A 19,691-nucleotide genomic window follows, 5' to 3' on the forward strand; every position below is an offset into this window, starting at 1 on the left:
ACAAATAAGGCTCAAATAAGAGGGGAATCTTATCACATAAAGGTTTGAAAGTAAACAAGGTTTGAAAGAACAATTAGAAAAGCTGATTTTTAAAAAAAATAGTTTAAAATACTGGAAAGAAAGAATAAAAGGAGGGGGGTCCTAGGTTTATTAATAATATGAATCACCCCACACAATTCCCGGTAATCACTCCTCAATGAGGGGCTACACATGACATTATCGCGTGGTCATCATATCCATATATACCCTTCCCACCCCGTTAAGGAAATAAGCGCGAAATGGTCTCGCTTACCTATTGCATGCTACTACCCGTCCCAATCCTATCAGTCCCGGGGCATTTAGGACTACTAATCCTAAGGGAGGTAGGGATGTTAGGCTTATTTGTGGTTTTAAAGGCAAAAATTCTAAGGCGACATACAAAACATGTATAGCAAGTTGGGGAAAAGCACATAACACGCAAAGGCTCAGATATATCCCCTTTAACAAAGAAACACATATTTAGCATGACTTACACATACTAGTTAAGGTCTGATTATGCATTAAACATGCGAGAACTTAAAGGTTGAGGCAGACTAATTTGTTACATAATTCAGATAGGAAGCCCGACTCAGGCTTGCCTGCTGGTTGTAGCTCATTAACAGAACTGATTTAATTTAAAACTTTACCCTAAGGCTTGCCTAAGTGTTGGACAAGGATCCTATAGGCATGGTATCTACTGAATTACGATCGCAATAACAATAAACTGAATACATACTAGTTAAAAAGATAGTCAGATTATTAAAGAAAGGCAAGTTTTTACGAAGGTTGTAAGTCCTGCAATTGATGATACATCGTTATTACTGGTTTTAGCTCTATGTACGAATGAAGCGATTCAGATTCAATTAATAGTTCCTATAGACATACTTTCTATGCGTAGTTGGTTTTAAGCCTTTTGTGGATATGGTATAAAAATGCAGAAGACTCGTTTTAAACCTATGAACATGATATCTAAGCGCGGAAATTGTTAAAACCTATGGACATGATATCTAAATACTGAAGTTGTTTTACAACCTTATGAGCTTGATTTCTAGATGAAAAGATGAATATACAGGATTTGAAAGGTCCTATAGGCATATCTTCTATATGCATATACAGAATTCAGATTTCCAGATACTTATAGACATAATTTCTAGATGATAATGAATACACAGGATCTAGAAGGGCCTATAGGCATGATTTCTATATGCGTGAATTGTTTGAAACCCTACGAACATGATTTCTAAATGCAGAAATTACTTTAAGAACCCTATGAATGTGATTTCTATATTCAGAAATTATTCAGAGGTACCTATAGGCATGCTTTCTATATGCATTTGAATATGCAGAATTCAAAATAACTATAGACATGGTATCTACCCTTTGCATGCATAGTTACCCGCCCTTTTCACTAGCTGTCCCAAGAGTTTATTACAAGTTATTACAGCCCAGATTAAAGTAAAAAATACATCAGAAAAAAAATACAAATACAAGTACAACCAAGGAGAGCCTGATTCAGACTTCATGTCTGAAAAATGAGGTAAACCAACTCCATAAGATCATGATCCAAAGCCTTTCTCCCATTTGAGTGTGTCAAAGTTCCCTAAGAGCCTCAAAGGGACTCCGAGCAATGCTCACACCCAAATGTATTACCAGATTAACACAAGTGCAGTGTGGAAAGGCCAGCACTCAAGTGTCCAAGTTCAGAGGGAACTCAAGGTCCCAAGGCAAGGCTCACAAGAGGGGGGCAGAACTTAAAGACTAAGAGAGAGTGCAAGTGAAGAAGCAGAATTCTGAGAGGGGAAGGGGAAAAAGAGAGGGAAATAAGTACACATAAGGGGTTCAGGGGAATAGGGAAATTGAAAGAGGCAAGGGCAGGCTGTGGGCATGCCCAACAATGGAGAATGCTGGCATACCATAAGCTTGTCCAAACACACATTAATAGAGGCTACGATCCCAAGGGATCAGGTTTGATTCATGGGCAACAATTTACATATTGCCATGCTCCAAACCATAGCTTAAACACACAAGAGAGTGGGGAATAGGGATTCATAACAGAACAAGCGGGAAAACAAATCAGTAATGCTGAACTATACAAAAGCAGTGAGTAGACAGGGATAGACACATTGTTGTGGTGCTGAAACTTAAATCAGAACATACAAGTTTCAAAGAAACAAGTAGAGAATAGCAGTAAGTCTTGCAAACAGGCCACAATGCAGACAATAAGAGAAAATACTATCGCGTGTAAGTGTGAGTTCAGAAAGACTTTTTTTTTAGTCCTACGTTAATGAAAGAGTCGTGCATTTATAGTGTGAAAATCAGGCAGAAATAAGGTAAGAAAACAGTTAAGGAACTGAATATCAATTAAGAATCAATCACACAAGACTTTCTTTAATTAAGGAATTAAGATTCAAACGGTAAAAGTTATTTAAGGAAAGAAATCAAACAAGCATTTTGTGCAAAGTAGGCAATTAGGGGTAAATACATAGAAGTTTATTTTAGGGGCAGAGCTTTGAAATACACGGTTGCATAAATAAGGTAAGAGAAATCAATTAGTAGCCAATAAATCAAGGATTAGAGATTTTGTAATCACTGGTCCATGAATGAACCAAGTCAGAAAAGTTAAGGAAAGTCAAATAACTTAAATCGAGTCATAGGGAAATTAGCAAACAAGGAAAGAAATCAATCAAACCTATACAGAAGGAAGTCTGAAACTAATCAAAATTTGAAAGCCATTTTAGAGGGGAAGTTCAGCGCATATAAAGAGCATACAAACATGTTAAGAAGATGTCGTGTCAATGCAAAATCAGTAGATAATAGACTATAGGAGCATAGTTGTCACATAGGTTAGCAATGTAGAAGAGAAGTAGCATCTAGTAGCATACAAAAGATCTAGTGTAAAAGACCTTAGAAAAGTTTTAGTGGAAAATTAGAATTGCTTAAAGAGACAGAGGTTGAGACAAAGAATTTCGAGACTCGGTTGAGAAACAAGTTCAGAACAAACATATCGCATAGCCAATGTTCTCAAACCCGGATGAACCCCTAAATTTTAGGGTTTTACCATCAATCGAGTGCCGAGATGAGAGGGTGAGTAATCAAGAAAGCAAAAGATACTAGTCGAAACAAGTTCAAAGGTCTCAGAAAGGAACTGGGACCTTCGACATGCTTTTCAGTAATAGAAACTCATGAGAAACAAAGCGAAAAATAATATGCAAAACAACAGTAGAAGAACTGGTAGAAGAAACAAATAAGAACATGGTAGGAAAATCTTAACAAGAGCACAGTAGGAGCAACATAATAGAAGAACATGGTAGAAGAGATTTAACAAGAACACGGTAGGAGAAACATAGTAGAGAACATACAAGAGAAGAAGAAAATCAGAGAAACACACAAGAAAATCAGAGAAACATAACTCAAAACCCTAGATCGGAAAATAAAGGTTTTGAAAGCATAACTTTTTTTTTTTGAAAAAAAAATTTGAAAATCGTTTAAAAACTTAGAGAAAGCATAAATCTGGAACAAATCTAAAGAGATCAGAAAAACCTCAAAGCTAGGGTTTTCAAAGGAACCCAAACGGTGCGAAAGGCTTGGATCTAAGCAGGAGGAGTTGTGGCCAGGCTCGAACAGACACGGCTTGCCGGAGCAAGGCCGGAGATGGCCGTGGAACTTGAATCGACAGAGGTCTGGACCCAACTCTTCGTGGTCAAGTCATGAAAATTCAATAACCAAATGTAAGGAGCCATAGGTGGCTTGGTGGGTGGTGAAACCACCAAGGATTCAGGTCAGAAGGTGGCCGGAGAAGATTAAGGGAACTCATTGGAGAGGAGGAGAAGGGGGGAAGGTTCTAGAGAGAACCAGAGGTTAGAGAGATAGAGACGAGTGAAGCAAATGAGGGGTTTGGGGGGGTCGTTTGGCTTAAAATGGTAAAAACGAATGAGGGTCGTTGATCTTTTAGATCAACGGCCAGGATTTAATATGGTTTTGGGTCAGGTAGGGGTAATTGGGGCCTGGGTCGGGTTTTAATTGAAATTGGGCTGGAATTTGGGGTCAGATTTTAGGCTAAAATTGAAACGAATTGGGCTATTATTTTTAGCCAATTTTACCTTTTAAAATTATAAAAAATAGTAAATTGATTTCTGGAAATAAATTGAAAGCACCAAAATGATCTATAATACATAATTATCCATTCAAAAATATGAAATCTCATTTTATGAATATGAGACGAATTTAAACCTAAAAATGGCTAATAATGCAATTATGCAATTCTATCCTTAAAAATACCAAATAAATTTGTAAAAATACCTAGCCATATTTTAATATAAATATAAAATTCCAATAAATGAATTACAAAAATAATAATTTTGGAAATAATCATTGGGTTTTTTATGGAATAAAAAGGGAAATAAATCAGTTTAAAAACCTTAAAAATTATGGGAAAAATAGTAAGATGCTTGGACATACTTATATATGCATATATATGCTATTTTTGAAGATATTTTCATATAAAATATACAGGTAAAAATTGGATATCAACAGCTGCCCCTCTTTACCCGGGAAGGATGAAAGAGTTGTCGGGTAAAGATATGATGACCAATTTCAACTGAACGAAATGTTTTGAAGAAATTTGGCCGTACTCTTGTTTCTGAGTTGCCTACATATCCCTGGTCTCACAGGAATCAGGCCATATGCAGTTCGGGATCCGTCGGCGGAATATGCCGAAGGAGACCTTTCAAGAACGGACGCAATATTCAGGTTGGGATAAATGGTTAAGGTCTAATAGGGCTGCGGGAACTGGAGCGGGATTGCTCCTGCCGAGATAGCTGTTGTTCGTCGGTTTACCTGCAAATAAGCAATACAAGCATATACTATGTGTAAATTTAAACGTGATGTAAGTTCCCGTCGGACCATGAATGTTGTCTTTGGACGGTTAGGATAACGTCCTCAGACCATGATGTTCTGGGCCATGAAGCGTATAATAAAGGATTCGCATGCCATGAAATGATGCTCTCGGGTTATGAGAATGATGCCTCCGAACCATGATGCCTTTGAATAATGATATCCAAGAGATTAAAGGGATCTTCAGGCCATGGCATGGTGTTCTCGGGCTATGTAAATGGTGCCTCCGGACGATGACGCCCTCAGATAATTTGGCGATCTTTCAGCCCATGAAATGCAATAGGTGGCGATCTTTCAGCCCATGAAATGCAATAGGTGGCGATCTTTCAGCCATGCAAAAAATAAAGTGGCGATCTTTCAGCCATGAAATGTAATAGGTGGCGATCATTGAGCCATGCAAAAAAATAAAGTGGCGATCTTTCAGCCATGAAATGCAATAGGTGGCGATCTTTCAGCCATGCAAAAATAAAGTGGCGATCTTTCAGCCATGCAAAAAATAATGTGGCGATCTTTCAGCCATGAAATGCAATAATGTGGCGATCTTTCAGCCATGCAAAAATAAAGTGGCGATCTTTCAGCCATGCAAGGGTAAATAATGTGGCGATCTTTCAGCCTTGCAAAAATAAAGTGGCGATCTTACAGTCATGCAAGCATAAATAATGTGGCAATCTTTCAGCCATGCAAGCGTAAATAAAGTGGCGATCTTTCAGCCATGAAATGCAATAGGTGGCGATCTTTCAGCCATGCAAAAATAAAGTGGCGATCTTTCAGCCATGCAAAAAATAAAGTGGCGATCTTTCAGCCATACAAAAATCAAGTGGCGATCTTTCAGCCATGCAAGCGTAAACAATATGGCAATCTTTCAGCCATGCAAAAATAAAGTGGCGATCTTTTAGCCATGCAAATGTAAATAAGGTGGCGATCTTTCAGCCAGGCAGATGCAGATGGAGACAGTTTTTAGTCTTGGAAGGCAGAATGGTAGCCTTATGCAATGCAGAAAAATGCAGATGGAGACAGTGTTTAGTCTCGGAAGGCAGAATGGTACCCTTATGCAATGTAGAAAAATGCAGATAGAGACAGTTTTTAGTCGCGGAAGTCAGAATGATAGCCTTATGCAATGCAAAAAATGCAGAATGGTAAATAGGATTTCTTAGCTGATAGCAGGTTGCGATATTGTGACTGCTGGGGATATTGCGATACAGGGAGTATCGCCGGTGCACGTGAATAGCAAATGCGGGCAAGTGCAACAGTTCTGAGAGTTGTATTCCTGAACAATGTTTGTCTCGTGAGTGTACAGTATGTCAGGTGCTTTCGCAATTCAAGTGTCTGGATCCAAAGAAAAATCGTGAGTTTTGTAGAGGGGGAGGTTAGTTCGCATCCCTGATGGCCTTGTTCGACCCGTTTGGCTTTGATACGGTGATACGATAAGTATCATTGGGGGGGTAGCGTTGCTGAACAAAAAAAAAACATGCATGAATTTGAAAAAATATGTCGTAAGTATATATTTAAGAAATAACTTTTAGAAGAACCACCGACTGTGACGTGGCTCAAGACATTGCAACCTCTCTTGCTATGGAATTTTGAGGGTCCTCCTCAAAATTCTGCCCCAGTTTAATCGGTTGATGCTTCTGGCGGCCGCTTGCGATGATCGGCTGAAATTACTTCGGAATTTTGAGGGTCCTCCTCAAAATTCTGCCCCAGTTTCCAATTTCAGAGGAAATGAAAATTTTATTGAATTGTGACCGAAACCATAGGGCTGCCTACGTATCCCCTCTTAAACGGGAATCAGGTCAGACGTAGTTCAAATACAACATATATGGAAAACATAAAGATCACATGTAGTAACGCTTGAAAGCATCTGAATTAATTGGCTTTGGCTAGATCTCTCCGTCCATTTGTGCAAGTATAAGGGCTCCTCCTGTTAGAACCCGGTGAACCATGTATGGACCTTGCCAGTTGGGAGAGAATTTCCCCTTGACTTCATCTTGATGCGGGAAGATTTTCTTTAATACCAGCTGCCTTGGTGTGAATTGTCTCGGCTTGACTCTTTTGTTGAAGGCTCTGGACATCCTATTCTGATAAAGCTGACCGTGGCAAACTGCATTCACTCTTTTTCCATCTATGAGAGCTAACTGCTCGTAACGACTCTTCACCCATTCTGCATCGTCGAGCTCAGCTTCCTATATGATTCTTAAGGAAGGAATTTCTACTTCGGCTGGAATGACGGCTTCTGTACCATAAACCAGCATATAGGGGGTTGCCCCTGTTTATGTGCGGACTATGGTGTGATACCCCAATAAAGCAAATGATTGCTTCTCATGCCACTGCTTATGCTTCTCCACCATTTTCCTCAGTATCTTCTTAATGTTCTTGTTGGCGGCTTCTACAGCTCCGTTCATTTGAGGCCTGTAGGCTGTAGAATTCTTGTGTTTGATCTTAAAGGTTTCACACATAGATTTAATCAAGTCACTGTTGAGGTTGGAGCCATTGTCAGTGATGATTGATTCTGGAATCCCGAATCGACAAACAATGCGGTCGCGGACAAAGTCTGCCACGACTTTCTTAGTCACTGCTCTGTAAGATGCTGCTTCGACCCATTTGGTGAAATAGTCAATTGCCACTAGGATGAATCTGTGCCCATTGGAGGCGGCAGGCTCGATTGGTCCAATGACATCCATTCCCCAGGCGACGAAAGGCCATGGTGAGCTTGTTGCATTAAGCTCATTGGGAGGCACCTTTATCATGTCTGCATGTGTCTGACAGCGGTGGCATCTCCGGACATACTGGATGCAGTCTGTCTCCATAGTCATCCAAAAGTAACCAGCCTGGAGTATCTTCTTGGCTAAAACAAAGCCGTTCATATGCGGACCACAGGTCCCAGCATGGATTTCTTCTAGCAGCTTGGATGCTTCCTTTGCGTCGACACACCTGAGTAGTCCCAAATCAGGAGTCCTCCTATACAGGATTCCTCCACTGTGAAAGAAATTGTTGGATAACCTCCGAAGTGTGCGCTTCTGAATAGGATTTGCAAGTTCTGGGTACTCTCTCTTTGCCAAATATTCCTTGATATCATGAAACCAAGGTTTTCCATATGCTTCTTCTTCAACATGGGCAAAATAAGCTGGCTAATCATGGATCTTTACTGAAATGGGATCAATGAAGTTTTTGTCTGGATGTTGTATCATGGATGACAAGGTGGCCAGTGCATCGGCGAATTCATTCTGGATTCTGGGAACATGTCGGAATTCCGTCTTTGTAAACCTCTTTCTCAACTCCTGCACGCGATGCAGATACGGGAGTATCTTGGAGTTCTTGGTCGCCCATTCTTCTCGGACCTGATGTATGAGTAAGTCTGAATCTCCAATTACTAGCAACTTCTGCACGTTCATGTCAATAGCCATCTTGAGCCCTAAGATGCAGGCTTCGTACTCGGCCATATTGTTGGTGCACGGGAACCTGAGTTTAGCAGACACCGGATAATGCTGACCGGTTTCTGATACTAGGACTGCTCCTATGCCAACTCCTTTGAAATTTGCTGCTCCGTCGAAAAACATTCTCCAGCCATCATAGGATTCTGCAATGTCATCTCCTATGAATGATACCTCTTTATCAGGAAAATACGTCTTCAGGGGTTCGTATTCTCCATCCACGGGATTTTTAGCAAGGTGGTCTGCCAGTGCCTATCTTTTGATTGCTTTCTAAGTCACGTAAACGATGTCGAATTCACTCAACAGGATTTGCCACTTGGCTAGCTTGCCAGTGGGCATGGGCTTCTGAAAGATGTACTTTAGAGGATCCATCCTTGATATGAGATATGTAGTATAGGCACAGAAGCAATGCCTCAGCTTCTGGGCCACCCAAGTTAGAGAACAACAGGTGCGCTCTAACAGAGAATATCGGGCCTCGTACGGAGTGAACTTCTTGCTGAGATAGTAAATGGCCCGCTCTTTCCTTCCCGTTTCATCATGCTGCCCCAGGACGCAACCGAAGGCACCATCTAATACTGCTATGTAGAGTAGCAAAGGTCTACCTGGCTCAGGCTGGACTAAGACTGGTGGTGTTGACAAGTATTCCTTGATTCTGTCGAAAGCTTTTTGGCAGTCATCCGTCCATTTAGTAGCGGCGTCCTTCTTTAACATCTTGAAGATTTGCTCACAGATAACTGTAGATTGTGCTATGAACCGGCTGATGTAGTTGAGTCTCCCCAAGAAACTCATCACGTCCTTCTTGTTCTTTGGCGGTAGCAACTTTTGAATGGCCTTGACCTTTGATGGATCCAGTTCTATTCCCCGGCGGCTCACAACAAACCCAAGTAATTCCAGCGGGAACCCCAAATGCACACTTTGCGGGATTCAGCTTTAGGTTGTATCTCCGCAATTTGTTGAAGAACTTTCTCAAATCTTCCATGTGAACAATGGCCTTTTTGGACTTGATGATAACGTCATCTACGTACACCTCGATCTCCTTGTGTATCATATCATGAAAAATGGTGGTCATGTCCCTCATGTAGGTGGCCCCTACATTCTTTAACCCAAACGGCATCATCTTGTAGCAGTACATTCCCCACGGCGTAATGAAAGCCATTTTCTCAGCATCTTCCTTGTCCATCCAGATCTGATGATAACCAGCGAAATAATCCACAAATGATTGCAACTGCTTGGCGCAGTTGTCGATCAAGATGTGTATGTTTGGCAAGGGGAAATCGTCTTTCGGACTGGCCCGGTTGAGATCCCGGTAGTCGACACAGACTCTAACCTTTTCGTCCTTCTTTTGCACTGGCACAATGTTAGCTAACCATGTTGGGTATACCACTACCTTGAGGACTTTGGCTTTGACCTGCTTGGTGACTTCTTCCTTGATTTTCAGACTCATATTTGGCTTGAACTTCCTGAGCTTCTGTTTTACCGGCGGACATGTCGGATCAGTTGGTAGTTTGTGTGCCACAATAGATGTACTCAGACCAGTCATGTCATCATACGACCAGGCGAATATGTCCTCATATTCTCTTAGAAATTCTGTGTACTCTTCCTTTTCTGACGGTGATAAGTGAACGCTGATTCGTGTTTCTTTGACATTCTCTTCGTCTCCCAAGTTAACAATCTCAGTCTCGTCCAAGTTGGACTTTGGTCTGTTTTCAAAATTCTCAACTTCCTTGACAATCTCTTCCGGTATGTCATCTTCCTCTGAATCTATGTCCGTTTGTTGTGTTGTCTCATTGCATGTCACAGTCATTGGTTCATCAAGACAAGTAATAGTATTGTTGTATAAGTAAAGTAATTAGAGAAAATAATAAGAGTGTTGATTTATAGGGAAAATCGAAATGCTTTGATAAATTCCATAACTATTTTGAACATTGAAGATCTTATTGCAGAAATTTTAAAATGCGAAAGAAAAATTTAACTAGTAAAAAAAATAAAAGATAGTGCATGATGCTTGTTCATCCTTGCTACCCCGAAGCTCGCCGGGCTCTGGTGGTTCTGATGGTCTAGTTATTGAGGAACGCTCCTCTGCTCGCAGGCTGTATCGAAGGGCCTTCCTCCCCCTCCTCCTCGAGAATGACACAACAATCCATATCATCGTCTTGCAGGAACAAATTCCTTATCACTGCCAGTGCTTCCTCTTCTTCCGACCCATAGATAACTTCGGCCGGTTGGAAAGTCTATTCCAAGTGTGGTATTGGCTGCTCCAATGGATAGTAAGGACCGCGCCATGGTGGAGACCAGTTGTTGAACTCTTCCCAGGTATACTCATATCCTAGACCAAAGGTGATGCCATGTTTCTTAAGTTTGATAGGCTTAGCGATTCCTTGGAGGTTCTTGCCAAGTCCTTTGCCAGGTTCGTATTCGCTCCATTTCAATATGCTTTCAATTTTGTTATCCCACCATTTGTCTTTATCAACGGCGTTGACCCGCTCGATGTGGTGATAAGTCTCCCCGCCTATCTTTCTTCTGCCTTCGATTGCTAGGATTGTTTGGCGACTGTATATGGGATTACTATCGTCGCCGTGGATGATTACCTCCTGGTGATTCCACTCAAACTTCACCGCCTTATGTAGCGTTGACGCTACAGCCCCAGCAGCATGAATCCAGGGTCGTCTTAACAGTAGATTGTAAGATGCCGACACGTCTATCACATAAAAGTCAACATCAAACCAAGTAGGCCCCATTTGCAAACACAGACTAATTTCCCCAATGGTGGAACTTTGGGAGTCGTTGAATGCTTTTACGTTGATGGCCCCGTCCTTGATCTCATGTAGTCCCTTTCCCAATGTCCTGAGTGTTACCAACGGACAAATGTTGAGGCTGGACCCTCCATCAATCAGGATTCTGGTGATAAAATAATCTTCACATTGCACGGTGATGTGCAAAGCCTTGTTGTGACTCAACCCTTCTGGTGGCAGCTCATCTTCATGAAAAGTGATCTTGTGACTTTCCAATACCTGTCCTACCATGTTAGCCATCTCTCCGCCGGTGATATTGCTTGGCACATATGCTTCACTCAGCACCCTTAACAGGGCATTCTTGTGTGCATTGGAGTTATGTAGCAAAGCAAGGATAGAAATTTACGCCGGTGTCTTGTTCAGCTGATCAACGACCGAGTATTCCTTGGCTTGTATCTTTCTCCAGAGATCATCTGGCCCTGTCTCGGTGATGGTTGGCCGACTAGAGGCCTGCTTGCTTGACTCAGCCAAATGTTCTAGGGTATAAACCCTACCAGTTCTCGTCATACCCTGCGCCGCAGTAGCCTCTCCGAACATAACCTTACCTTTCCTTCTTGCCTCGGCTGTGTAGTCCCATGGTACGGCCTTTGTATGGAACGATGTTATGGCTAACATCGCTACTGGAATTGGCGTGGCTATCTTTACTCCGAACGGAGCCTGCACCTTGGGCGGTAAAACTGCAACTTCGAATGGTGCTTTTGCTGGAGACACGAATTCGACCTCAATTGGCGCTGGCGTCTTTGTTAATGATGGTGCTTCAAACTCAAGTGGCATGGACATATTTACCTCAGCATCCCCAGAGGGCTGAATCTGGACCACGATCAGATTAAGGGTGACTATTGGTTTCTTTGGGTTGTCACCTTCTGCGATCAAACCAATTGATCACTCGGGAACCCAGTCATCCTCCATTTCAATCATGTGAACGCCTCCACCCTTGTGGTCTGGTAAAGGGTTATTGCGGACATTTGGGGTAGGTTCCTTTGCCACAATAATCTTGTTATCAATTAAAGTCTGGATCTTATCTTTTAGAGAGCGGCATTCGTCAATGGTGCGTCCTTTCATGCCAGAATGGTATGCACAGGATTTATTTGGATTAACCCACTGAGAAGGGTTCTCAGGGGTTGCAACAGGGATAGGGGTGACATAACCAGCAGCTTTAAGTCTTTCATATAACTGGTCGGTAGGTTCGGCAATAGCCGTATATTGTTTTGGAGGTCTTCGGTCAAAGTTTGGCCGAGGTCTAGGGAAGTTTTGGCGTGCAGGTGGGGATTGATAGTGGGCTGGTTAAGTATTGTAGGCTTGGTAAACATGTGCGGGTCGGGAATGTTTGGGTGAAGTAGGCTGATATGTGGGAGGTGATTGATAAGTGGGTGGTGGGGTTTGGTAAGAGGGTGGGGGAGTAGGCTGATATGTGAGTGGAGGCATTGGGTAGGTTTGATATTTGATGGGAGATTTGGTTCTTTGTGCAACCATTATGGCTCCTACGTCCTTTTTGTTGGACACACAGCCTGAGCTTGTAAAGCCTCGAAATTAGTAACCATTCCGCTTTTGATTCCCTCTTCGATCCTTTCCCCCAGCTTGATAATGTCAGAAAATTTGTGGCCCTCGATCATCATCAGCCTCTCATAATATTGTGGTTCTTGGGCCCTAACGAAGAATTTGTTCATCTGATGTTCTTCTAAGGCCGGTCTAACCTTAGCTGCTTCGGACCTCCAACGAGTGGCATACTCGCGGAAGGTTTCCGTGGGTTTCTTCTTTAGGTTTTGAATGTAGAACACATCCGAAGCATTCTCCGTGTTGAACCTGAACCTGTCCATAAAGTCAGACGCCATAATTACCCAGTTCGGCCACTTCTTTGGATCTTGGCTAATGTACCAAGATAAAGCATCTCCCTTCAGGCTCCTCATGAAAAGCTTCATGCAGATTTTCTTGTCTTTTCCCACTCCGACCAGCTTGTCACAGTATGTTCTCAAGTGGACCCTCGGATCCCCTGTACCATCAAACATCTCGAACTTGGGAGGTTTGTACCCCTCGGGCAGTTCGACATCAGGCTGTATGCAAAGATCTTTGTAGTTCAGCCCTTCAATTCCCTTACTCCCTTCAACGCCCTGAATTCTGCTAGTCAACTTTTTAAGCTCTCGGCCAAGTTCTTGATAAGCAAATCTTCATTATCAGGCTCGAATGTGTTTGAGATGGGAGGGGTGGAGTGCGGCACAGTCTCCACATAGATGGGGGTGTTATGGTGGGTGTGGCGGTGATCATTTGTGGAGTTTTATGGTTCTGGGATGAGCAGCGGGGTATTGTTGGAAGTATGGCAGGTGTTGCAGTGGTGATGAGGAGCGGTGTGGTTCTGTTGCTTTAGGAGACTCTCTGGAGGTGCAGGGTTCTGAACACTTAGGAAATTGATGTCTGGAGTAGTGAGGGAAAATGACAGATTCGCCAAATTCCGGACTTGATCAAGTTCTTCCTGAAATTTCAGCAGCTTTTGCTCCAGTTGAGAGGCATTCTCCTGGGAACCAAAGTACCAGGACCGTGAGTGGCCTCTACCCGTTCAGTTGAGTTTTCCTTCCTGGTGTTGTTTAAATCTTCCATCTTTCCTTTGTTCTTGTTTTTGACGGGACTGAGAGGAGGAGTGGGTGGAGGGCCCTTGGATCTTGTGGAATATGATGATGTTGACAGAGTGCTCGAGCTAACCTTTGGGGAGGAGAATAATCAAAACAAAAATAAAACAAAAAGGTAACCAAGTTAGTGAGGTTCGTGAAAAATCGATGCAATATTAATACACATAATGCGGGAATGTAAATCGTGTCCTAATTTGGGGACCTCTTTGTGCCCGAGGTAGGCCTAGCGACAAGTTGATTTGGAGAACTTGGAATGCTAAATGCCTCATTTTATTGATAGGAAATAAGACGAATCCCAAATCGACGCTAAATAACAGGAAAAATAAAGTCACTAATGGCCATTGGCCTTATTACAGTTCAAATAGCAAAAAGATAAAGTCCTATCTACTTGGTCCCTGAAGGACCCTCCCCAGAATCGGCATCCCTGGCTTCATCGAATAACTTCCCCAGCTCGCGAAGTCCCAGCAATAGGTAGGCTCCGGCCAGATGTCCGCCTTCGTTTCCCTCAGCATTCTGACAGTCTTCGACCCTTTTGAGAAAACTTCTTTTCAGTTCCACTATGCCTCGCTCCAGGTATCCCAGTCGCTTGTTGGCATTGATGGCCATGTCCTTCCATTCCTCAATTAACTTTTGATTGGCTTCTTGTATTTCACGGTGCTCACTTTCGCATTCTCGGATTTTGCGTAGCTGATTGTATTTAACCTATACCTCGGCCTTTTCATCTATGATCATGTGACCTCGAACGAACCCAGGTTCATTCAGACCATCATGATTATCCTCCAACCAACCGGAAGCGTGGTATCGATCTGGTTCGATGGTATCCCTTCGCATGACGATCTTGCAGTGCCACATATGCTGAGCTTGGCACTTGTAAGGACCATCGTCAGCCTGGAAGTCAGCCCGGAAATGACTCATCTTGTCGACCTTGGGTACAACCTGCTTCCTACCAGCTTTCCTCATAACTCGGAGAGGGACGTAAGGGTACGTTCCTCTCAGACCCATTAATATCAGAAAAGGTGCATCTCGGGATCGGGCGATGAATTCTTCAGTTGGAAACCATTCGAACATCCATTGTACTTGCTCCTCGGTCAGATTATCAAATAGCTTGAACCATCCTTTGCCATCCTCTGGCTGAGCAAACATATCAGGGATATAATTCATTCACTTTGGGTGATGGAAAGCGATATGATCGTCCCAGTTCCTTCGTTGAATCTCTTGTCGGTATTCACCCTTTTGTAAATGCTCCATGAGCCACAGCTGAAGTAGTAAATTGCAACCCTCGAAGTGACTAGCTCCCCGTTGACATTTCTTTAGGGCTCGGTATATTTTTGCGACGATCATGGGCACGATGCTGAATGGTTGCCCTCCAATTCCTTCCATTAAGTTTTTAGTAACCATGGCTAGTCGGGTGTGGATTCTTGCCTGCTTCATTGGAAACAAAATCAACCCCAGAAAGCAGAACATGAATACAAAGACCTTCGATGAATATGTCCTAATGAGGTGATGGCAAACTCATCAGGATAGGTACGGTAGGACTTGCTGTGACTGTACCTCTCGTACAAATAGTCAAAGGGGATATAGGATTCTTTGAGGCATGTCAGTTCTGGATTCTTTTTCAGACCCATCATTTTGAAAAAACCCCTACCCTTGCGGTTCTCAGGCATCAATAAACTTGGAGTCTCCCATACCAAGCCGGCTAATCCTCTTATTTCTTCTAGCAAGGGTGTCATTTCAATCTCCCCAAAGCGGAAGATGGACCTCTCACAATACCAAAAGAGAGTAGCAGCTTCAATGATCTTGTTGTTGGGTTGGATTTCTAGGAGGGAGGGTAGATTCCCTAGATATTTTCAAACAAGATTCTGGTCACTAGAATGAAGATCTTTCCACCAGTTTAGCATTCTTGGGTGGATGTTGGTAAGTATGCCGAATCTGGGGATTTCGTGCCTCATTATCTGCAAAAGAAAAAGGTTAGGCCCTTTCCCCCACCAGACTCGACTATTTAACATCAATAATTGGCATAAAAGCATTTAGTTCTCCAAATAAATGCATAGAACGTGATAATGTCCGTTTGGGTTTCAGGGAAACCCGCTGGACTTTTGGATAAGGCTATCTTAAAGAGTCATTATTGGACAACATAACTGACTCGGCTAGGTTTGACCATGATGCATGCACAGTTTAAATAGAGTGAGGCTTCTATGGGGTTTTAGACTGGTATCCTTGAGCGGACAACTCAAGGGGAAAGGCACGGAACCGTCGACTACACTGTTGATCGACTGGTTTTACCGCAAATATGCCATTTTCGGATTTAGGGGGTGATAATATAGGAATAGCGCAACAACTCATTATAAGTGTTGCTATGGTATTTGTTTGGCACGAGTGGAATATGATATCGAGCATGATTATGCAGCAATTAAAGGCATGTTGTCACGTATTTGCACGTTAAAGAAAGCAGTAAATACAACAGTTTTCATGATTTAAGGCAGTAGTAAAGGAAAGCAGTAAAGAACAAGAAAAAAGAGGAGACAAGTCAGTTTTGCAATCGAAAAAGAAAATTGAATGCTTAAAAAGAAATAAACAAATAATTGTGCGTGAAGAAGCATAAATTCACAATAAAGGTCTGAAATGGTAAAAGCCTTAAAAGGTCCCTAGCAGAGTCGCCATGCTGTCGCGCCCCCTTTTTCCTCCGCAAAAATCGGGTTTGTGACATTTGGGGAGGACAACTCATTCCTTTTGGGAATTGGTTTTGATTTAAAGAGTCGCCACCTAATGATTAGGGTGCATTTGGACACCAAGGAGGTTTGATTTGAATAACCAGAGATAGGGTAAGGGCTTGAAATTATTCTAAGGGGAAGGTGTTAGGCACCCCTCAGAATCCACTAGTGTGGTTCCCGGCCAGACTATTATTGTGAATTTGGGTACAATTAACATATAGACAAATAAGAGGGGATTCTTATCACATAAAGGTTTGAAAGTAAACAAGGTTTGAAAGAACAATTAGAAAAGCTCATTTTTAAAAATAATAGTTTAAAATACTGGAAAGAAAGAATAAAGGGAGGGGGGTCCTAGGTTTATTAATAATATGGATCACCCCACACAATGCCCGGTAATCACTCCTCAATGAGGGGCTACACGTGACATTATCGCGTGGTCATCATATCCATACCTACCCTTCCTACCCCGTTAAGGCATTAAGCGCGGAATGGTCACGCTTACCTATTGCATGCTACTACCCGTCCCAATCCTATCAGTCCCGGGGCATTTAGGACTACTAATCCTAAGGGAGGTAGGGATGTTAGGCTTATTTGTGGTTTCAAAGGCAAAAATTCTAAGGCGACATACAAAACATGTATAGCAAGTTGGGGAAAAGCACATAACACGCAAAGGTTCAGATATATCCCCTTTAACAAAGAAACACATATTTAGCATGACTTACACATACTAGTTAAGGTCTGATTAAGCATTAAACATGCGAGAACTTAAAGGTTGAGGCAGACTGATTTGTTACATAATTCAGATAGGAAGCCCGACTCAGGCTTGCCTGCTGGTTGTAGCTCATTAACAGAACTGATTTAATTTAAAACTTTACCCTAAGGCTTGCCTAAGTGTTGGACAAGGATCCTATAGGCATGGTATCTACTGAATTACGAACGCAATAACAATAAACTGAATACATACTAGTTAAAAAGATAGTCAGATTATTAAAGAAAGGCAAGTTTTTACGAAGGTTGTAAGTTCTGCAAATGATGATACATCGTTATTACTGGTTTTAGCTCTATGCGCGAATGAAGCGATTTAGATTCAATTAATAGTTTCTATAGACATACTTTCTATGCGTAGTCGGTTTTAAGCCTTTTGTGGATATGGTATAAAAATGCAGAAGACTCGTTTTAAACCTATGAACATGATATCTAAGCGCGGAAATTGTTAAAACCTATGGACATGATATCTAAATGCTGAAGTTGTTTTACAACCTTATGAGCATGATTTCTAGATTAAAAGATGAATATACAGGATTTGAAAGGTCTTATAGGCATATTTTCTATATGCATATGCAGAATTCAGATTTCCAAATACTTATAGACATAATTTCTAGATGATAATGAATACACAGGATCTAGAAGGGCCTATAGGCATGATTTCTATATGCGTGAATTGTTTGAAACCCTATGAACATGATTTCTAAATGCAGAAATTACTTTAAGAACCCTATGAACGTGATTTCTATATGCAGAAATTATTCAAAGGTACCTATAGGCATGATTTCTATATGCATTTGAATATGCAGAATTCAAAATAACTATAGACATGGTATCTACCCTTTGCATGCATAGTTACCCGCCCTTTTCACTAGCCGTCCCCAAGAGTTTATTACAAGTTATTACAGCCCAGATTAAAGTAAAAAATACATCAGAAAAAAATACAAATACAAGTACAACCAAGGAGAGCCTGATTCAAACTTCATGTCTGAAATATGAGGTAAACCAACTCCATAAGATCATGATCCAAAGCCTTTCTCCCATTTGAGTGTGTCAAAGTTCCCTAAGAGCCTCAAAGGGACTCCGAGCAATGCTCACACCCAAATGTATTACCAGATTAACACAAGTGCAGTGTGGAAAGGCCAGCCCTCAAGTGTCCAAGTTCAGAGGGAACTCAAGGTCCCAAGGCAAGGCTCACAAGAGGGGGGCAGAACTTAAAGACTAAGAGAGAGTGCAAGTGCAGAAGCAGAATTCTGAGAGGGGAAGGGGAAAAAGAGAGGGAAATAAGTACACATAAGGGGTTCAGGGGAATAGGGAAATTGAAAGAGGCAAGGGCAGGCTGTGGGCATGCCCAACAATGGAGAATGCTGGCATACCATAAGCTTGTCCAAACACACATTAATAGAGGCTACGATCCCAAGGGATCAGGTTTGATTCATGGGCAACAATTTACATATTGCCATGCTCCAAACCATAGCTTAGACACACAAGGGGGTGGGGAATAGGGATTCATAGTAGAACAGGCAGGAAAAGAAATCAGTAATGCTGAACTATACAAAAGCAGTAAGTAGACAGGGATAGACACATTGTTGTGGTGCTGAAACTTAAATCAGAACATACCAGTTTCAAAGAAACAAGTAGAGAAAAGCAATAAGACTTGCAAACAGGCCACAATGCAGACAATAAGAGAAAATACTATTGCGTGTAAGTGTGAGTTCAGAAAGTCTTCTTTTTTTTGAGTCCTGTGTTAATGAAAGAGTCGTGCATTTATAGTGTGAAAATCAGGCAGAAATAAGGTAAGAAAAGAGTTAAGGAACTGAATATCAATTAAGAATCAATCACACAAGACATTCTTTAATTAAGGAATTCAGATTCAAACGGTAAAAGTTATTTATGGAAATAAATCAAACAAGCATTTTGTGCAAAGTAGGCAATTAGGGGTAAATACATAGAAGTTTATTTTAGGGGCAGAGCTTTGAAATACACGGTTGCATAAATAAGGTAAGAGAAATCAATTAGTAGCCAGTAAATCAAGGATTAGAGATGTTGTAATCACTGTTCCATGAATGAACCAAGTCAGAAAAGTTAAGGAAAGTCAAATAACTTAAATCGAGTCATAGGGAAATCAGCAAACAAGGAAAGAAATCAATCAAACCTATACAGAAGGAAGTCTGAATCTAATCAAAATTTGTAAGCCATTTTAGAGGGGAAGTTCAGCGCATATAAAGAGCATACAAACATGTTAAGAAGATGTCGTGTCAATGCAAAATCAGTAGATAATAGACTATAGGAGCATGGTAGTCACATAGGCTAGCAATGTAGAAGAGAAGTAGCATCTAGTAGCATACAAAAGATCTAGTGTAAAAGACCTTAGAAAAGTTTTAGTGGAAAATTAGAATTGCTTAAAGAGACAGAGGTTGAGACAAAGAATTTCGAGACTCAGTTGAGAAACAAGTTCAGAAC

Source organism: Nicotiana attenuata, chromosome 12 (genome assembly GCF_001879085.1).
Source record: "Nicotiana attenuata strain UT chromosome 12, NIATTr2, whole genome shotgun sequence".
In the NCBI taxonomy this organism is placed as follows: Eukaryota; Viridiplantae; Streptophyta; class Magnoliopsida; order Solanales; family Solanaceae; genus Nicotiana; species Nicotiana attenuata.